General features: G+C 37.2%; 1 pseudogene; it reads right to left on the reverse strand.

Annotated features, from left to right (window-relative positions):
* Positions 1-414: 414 nt before the first annotated feature.
* Positions 415-5,162, reverse strand: LOC127158582 (membrane-spanning 4-domains subfamily A member 8-like; annotated as a pseudogene).
* Between the last annotated feature and the right edge of the window lie 1,696 nt (positions 5,163-6,858).

The raw sequence follows: 6,858 nt of genomic DNA on the forward strand, positions 1-6,858 counted from the left end.
AGGAATTATGGATTTGATCAACTGGTCTCTGAATGCAATTGACACCATCTTCTCGACGAGAAGCCTGGGTTCGGGGGAACCCAACTGTCCTGCAGGAACATTTGCAGCTGGATACATGATGGACGGGTGGGAGAAGTGGTGCGTCGTGTGCCTGGCCACTCTGTCCCTGGAAGATATTGAAGATATTTATTTATTCGGAACTTTGATAACAGGGTTTCTGCTGATGGGATTAGGTTTCCTAATGTATCTTATTTTTTTCTTTTTCTATGCTACCTTTTGACTGACCTGTCTTCCCCTGAAATGTGATGTTTGTGTATGGTTTTTTTTTTTCCCTGGAAGGGTCTGGGAGGGGCTCCAATTTCTTATTTTTTACTGCATGTAACAGTGTATGTGACAAATAAAGGCTTCTATCTCTTACTCTGAGCTGTTAAGATCCTGGAAATGAATGGGCCTGACATCAGAGGACTGTAGTGGTAAAACCTGTGGAACAAACTGCACCTTTGAAAAAACACATGTAATGTTAAAATTAGAGATGAGAGAATTAGAGACTTAGGGAACACAGGGTGTGCTGAGTTCACTTTATTTACATTTACATCATTTCAAACATTTCTGTGGGCAGGAGTTTAAAACTTTAAAATTTTTAACATGATAAGAACTCCAGGGAAGTTTGAGAACTCTTTTTGGTTTGGTGCATTATTTACCTGAGAAGGGCAACAGCAGGCGTTGGCTTTGCAGGCAAATGCTGACACACAGATGGAGATGATAAACTCAAGCACAGCAAATACCAACAATACACCTCTGATTCCCCTGAAAAGAGCCTTCGAGAAAAATCAACATTAACACCTTATTATAACAAAATAAATGATAGTTACTACTCACACAGGTACACTGACTGCTCAGCAGTCCAGAATCCACAATCATTCTTGAGGTTCATATAAGTAATAACACAGTAGTAACACATTTTGGCCCAGATTTACTAAACAGGGCAAATTGGTGTGACAGGACAATCCCATAAAAGCACAAAAGAAAGTGGAAAGTTCATTAAAAAACACAGACTCATCACAGGATTATTTTCGTAATTAGAAAGACAATCTACCAAGAGCAACACAAATTAGCATCTGGTTTAAGGCATGCTTTTTAGGGGGCTTAAATTATGACATAAATTAAGTGTATAGCATTAATTCTGGCAGGTCACGTGAGTCAAGCCCACGCGTACATCTCAGAGACGTCTATTTGATGTCTGAATTTATAAATTTACATCTGCACAATGTATTTTTTAGAGTGTCTGATCATCTGCAATACGTCTCTAGGATGTTTCCTATCAGATGTCAAATAGATGTCTTTAAAATGTTTGTGATTTAGAATGTATGTCTGTACATAGCAGATGCTTTCCAGATCAAGTGATCTTTTTTTTAAAGACTTTTTGCCAAATATGTTTTGTGATGGGACAGATCATTAGCTGCTTTCAGGAAGAAGAAGCAAGATATAAAGAAGGGTTAGGATCGGGTAAAGGTTTTCAGTGGGATTCATCTCTGAATGTCTTCCCAAAGCACAATGACTTTGTATTTCAACTTTTCAACTGTTTAATTTTTTTTTTTTTTTTTTCGGCCCCAACTGATCAAGTGCTATTTTTAACAAACATCTTTGTCATTGTTTGTTGTTTAAGGCTAGTTGTTCAGTAACATGTTTCACAAAATAGGCTCTTGTATTTAGGCTTATTTTTCACTTGTTCAAGAGCAAATTAGATGGCAAATTCCATCTCTATAATAAGCGTTCAATCAGGATCTTGCATCAGGGGTTTGTTTTTTTACCAGAGTTTTTTATCCAGATTGAAGTTTGGCCACGTTGATTGATATAAGCTGACAGACTCTGAAGTAACAAGATGTTCATGTCTTTCTGTCTTCAATGCCCATAAAGACATTGCTGAAGTTGTGTTAATGTGACTGAATCAATCCCAAATTACATGAGATCTGATTTCCAGCTGGAAGAAGCAAAATCTTAAGAAGGGTTAAAGCATCCACCTAACAACTGGACATTTCATGAAGCTTTTTAAACTGCATTTTGGAAGTTCAAAATAATCACCAATGATGTCCATTATATAAAGGAAAATGCTGAAACATTTTTCTCAAAAAACAATTTCTTTACGACTGAAGAAAGAAAGACATGAACATCTTGGATGACAATGGGTACATTATATGTGAATCTTTGTTTTGGAAGTGGACTTCTCCTTCAAGGCTCATCTAGTATTGGGAATGCTGTTTCATTAAACTTATTCAACTATTATTTCCAACATGGTGTTGTCAGTGATATGATGTTGCTTAAAGCTATCTAGTGTATCGGTAACGTGCTTGATATTTAACATGCAGAATGCAGATTTTGCTACTAAAGGTTGTTATTAATGCCAACGATCATCTAGATAACAGCAACATCTATTGATCATATGCTGTACTGCAGTAAAGGAGCATGCTGCTCTTCTCAGCACCCATTTGCTGCTGCTCTTCTTCTATAATGGCCATACTATTAGGGTAATGGGATTTTGTTTGCTTGTTAAGGCTTATCTATGTTCAGTATCATGTTGCTGGACGTGCTTGTTACTGAAAGCTGTTGGTTGTTACAGCAAGTGCTTGTACCCCGTTAAACTTGCAACAACACAAAGCCCACGTTTAAGCTGTGGTTTAGGGCCATCTGATTGTTCTTAAAATATGCTTGCTGCTGGCATGCTGAAGCTTATAGGCCAGGTAGAATCTGCAATCTTTGAACCAGTTCATTTGCTCGCTTCTATGGCTGCAGTGTTTGCTGCAAACTAGGCTGCCAATTCTAGTGGGTTTTCAATGTTTTTCAGGGACTGCATTAAAGAGGCTTGCTGCTTATAAAGAAGAGCACCCCTTCACTGCTACACTTCTATGGTAAGGAGCTGCTGCCCCAGTCTCTGTTATTCCAGAAGGATGCTTCTTTCAGATATGCCATCAGTTTAACAGTAATTACTAAACAAATGTAAATATTTCAGCGCATATTTACGGCCATTTTTCTCTTTTGCCAAAAAACACAAAAGTGCAATTTTCGGTGCATCCCTAGTGAATATAAAAGTTGAAGACATACCTCATATGCTCTCTGTAATTCAGAAGGGTCAGTGTGGTAATAATAGCTGAAGTAACGGTCTGGCCCTATAACCAAATCCACTGAAAGTAAAATAATGGCGATGCCTGCGGTTATAGTGCTGAAAATGTTCATTCCGAGTGAAGCTTTCACCTGTAGGCAGAAAAAAGAAACATAAAGCAGGTTAATAAATTAGCAAGAGCTTCAAAACATTGAGTCCAACAACCAGCGGCTCATGTGGATAATAAAGTGATGAAATTTGTCTTTTTAAATCTAATGTGGTTTTTACAGCAAAGTCCAGTCAATCTTCTCTGATTTTTTGCTTATGGCAAATATACCGGTGTAAAGGGACAACTGGTAATTCTCTCTCTTTACTGTTAGTCCCAAAAAATGCCCTGTATCATTTTTACAGTTGTAAAATATGTGATCAGATGATGTGGTGTATGTGAATTCTAAATGAATCACATATCATAGGATATCATAGGTCAATTTCAAATGAGTGTAGATTTATTATTTGCAGTAATAATAAAGGAAATGAGGTAGAGGGAGCCGTCCTTGTGTTTTTGATTTAGAGAGGTGCTGTTTGGAAATCTTTTGGACTTCATTGTTCCAGATAAAAAGAAACCAGGGTAGAAAAAAGGATTTAGTAAGTCTTCTGCACTATATACAAAAATCATGGAAGAAATATCATCTTAATTGCATTTAACCTACCAGAAGACAAATAGGAAGCATTCTTCAAAACCTGACCATAGATTTAAGCTTAAGACTTAGAATTAGAAATTGTCTTATTAGCTCTTCAGAAAGGTTTTAATAGTATTTTCTGTTTATTTTGCCTCTGTATAATGCATAAGTAAGTGTAGCTACACAAAACACATCTTATGTCATCTGCAACTCAAAAGTCTCCCCAGCTATTGAGATGTGATGTTATTAGTTGCTGAAATTTAATTGGCTGGTAGCAGCCATGTTTTTTTTTTGTTTTTTTTTTTTTTTTGTTTTGTTTTTTTATGTATCCAAGCCATATTATGTTAAGACATCTACCAAAGATGATTCAAGATCATTTTTAAGTTTACCTACAGTTACACTGTTGAGGAGTTGCGGCGCCTCCTATAGGTGCAACTTTAACACAATTTGGTGTGAATTCTCCAAATATCTGGATAGCTTAAGTGCATCACGTTTCATTAAGTTTTGGTGTTGCATCCAGGACATAAAGGACAGACAATTTGTGAAAAAAGAGGGTTACAGATTGTTTAATTATCTTATATCATCACAATACTTCAATTAAAATTAGTATGGCAGCAACACCCCTGACTTTTATTTATTATGGTCATTGATGTCCATATATGTTTAGAGCAGGAAAAAGACTAGAAGAAGAAATCAGTGTAAACCAGTACAGAAAATCAACACAAACACAACAGAACACTATTTCTGTATTTCCAGCACGGTAAAAGTAAAGTGTTGTGTACATACCAAACACAAACTGGAGGGTGAATTAATTTTATTTTCTGCAGCAACGGAGAGTGCGCCTGCGGTAATGTACTGAGAAGAGAGAGAAAGACAAAAATTGAGGCTTGTGTTGGAATATGTAGCTTGTATTATGAAAGACAGAACAATTAATTGTATAATAGTTTCTTACGATGAGAGATCCCCAGTAAGGAAGGCCACTATGGACAAAGAGAAGCTCTGCATAAACTGTAGACACAATGCCAATCAGGAGAGTCAGCACACCGATCATTATCTGGACCGTCTGTGAGAGACAAAAAATGCAGAAAGAGTCTTTCATTACAATATACATGTATGGCAGCTGTAGTTATGGACTTATGATTGTACTAGAAAAACATTGCGTTTATGAGACGTTTCTCACTCCAAGGGCTTTCGGTTGGCCTTTCAGAAATGCCTGAAGTTCATGAAGAGGTGAAACTCCTGCCACCTGCTGTACATAAACAGGCACAGGAGCATTTGTCTCTGTCGTAGCAGGATTTGTTTGAGTTGCTGGTTGAAACTGGATGACGAAATGTTGAGAGTTCACAACGTGACAGTGCTGGACATCCTGGTTTCTGAATCTCAAACTGACCTGTACAAAATCTGAGTAAATCAAAACATGTTCCAATAATATGATTATGAAACAGCTCATAATACAGAAAAACAGCTGGTACTTTCTGTCAACCTTCCAAATGATGCCCGTGTAAGGGGCTCCTGAGCCGGCGTGGGGCGTGCCTGGCGGGCCCGACAGGCCCCAACATATAGAGCTGTGGCTCTCGACCACAAAGAGTCAGACATTTTCACTCAACCCTTGAATTCATACTCATGGAAATGTTCTTGAACAGACATTTCTCTCTTCCGCGTTTTTTTTGTTTTCTTCACTCATCTCACATGAGGTACTCACCTCAGTCATTTTTTTTTAGAACTTAAGAGGATGAGCTAGAACTCTTCTGGACTTCCCTAAGATTGCGCCAGGCCTTTCGGCCTTGTCTTTCCATTCTCCAAAGATCACAGGATTTCAGCTGGGTCCCTCTCCCTCAGCTCTTGGTTCTTCTTTGCACATGGGAAGAAACTCCCAGTCACCATCAAATCAGAACATCTTTGACTTTTGTGCTTAAAAAGTATACAAATTTTTATTTTTCAAAAAAAAAAGACCAATCGTTTCACTAGATAAGACCCTTCTTCCTCGGCTGGGATCGTTTAGAGCATTTACACTACATTTTGGAAGTTCAAATCAGGACACTAATGAAGTCCATTATATGGAGAAAAATCCTGAAACATTTTCCTCAAAAAACATAATTTCTTCACGACTGAAGACAGAAAGACATGAACATCTTGGATGAAAGGGGGTGAGTAAATTATTAAATTTACTTGAGAAAGCCAACTTACTGAAATGCTATTCAAACTTATTATTATTCTTCTGAGACTAAATCTGTCGACTCTAACTCCGCCTAGAGCTTTAACTATACAAACTCCAAACTCAGCCCAGATCTTTAGACTGATCTGACCGAGTGTGCTTTATCTTTTCTAACTGATCACAGTTATGGTTTTCCAAAAAATGATGATTAAAACTGGGAAAAATCCCATAAACTTACATTGACGGAATGTTCAAATGAGCCAAGACAATTCAAACTCCAACTGTCAAAACTCCCAGAATCCCTTGAGACTCAAACTTCCCTTCCATGTACTGTATTTCTAATCCATTCAAACTCATTCAAACTCATCTGTCTATCTTGCTAATCATGTTAGAAACATGCTACCAACATGCTAACAACTTGCTAATCATGCTAGAAACATGCTACCAACTTGTTAATCATGTTAACAACCTGCAAATCATGTTAGAAACATGCTAGCAACTTGCCAATTTTGCTAGAAACATGCTAGCAACTTGCTAATCATGTTAAAAACATGCTAACAACATGCTAACAACTTGCTAATCATGTTAGAAACATGCTAGAAACATGCTAACAACTTGCTAACCATGCTACAAACATGCTAACGACATGCTAATCATGCTAGAAACATGCTAATCATGCTAGAAACAGACTAGCATCATGCTAGTAACTTGCTAATCATGTTAAAAACATGCTAGTAACTTGCTAATAATAGAATCATAGAATCTTAAACTTATTAAACTTTTTAAAATTTTCAAACTTTCTGGCCTGGCTTCCTCAAGCCAACTTAGTTTGTCTTGACAAACTTTTTTATCTAGTTTGTAAATTGTTGTTCTGGAAGTGTACTTTTCCTTTAATCTTTTCAGTCTTAAATTATATTCCAACAGAT

This window comes from Labeo rohita, unplaced genomic scaffold, assembly GCF_022985175.1.
Source record: "Labeo rohita strain BAU-BD-2019 unplaced genomic scaffold, IGBB_LRoh.1.0 scaffold_1582, whole genome shotgun sequence".
NCBI classification, from domain to species: Eukaryota; Metazoa; Chordata; class Actinopteri; order Cypriniformes; family Cyprinidae; genus Labeo; species Labeo rohita.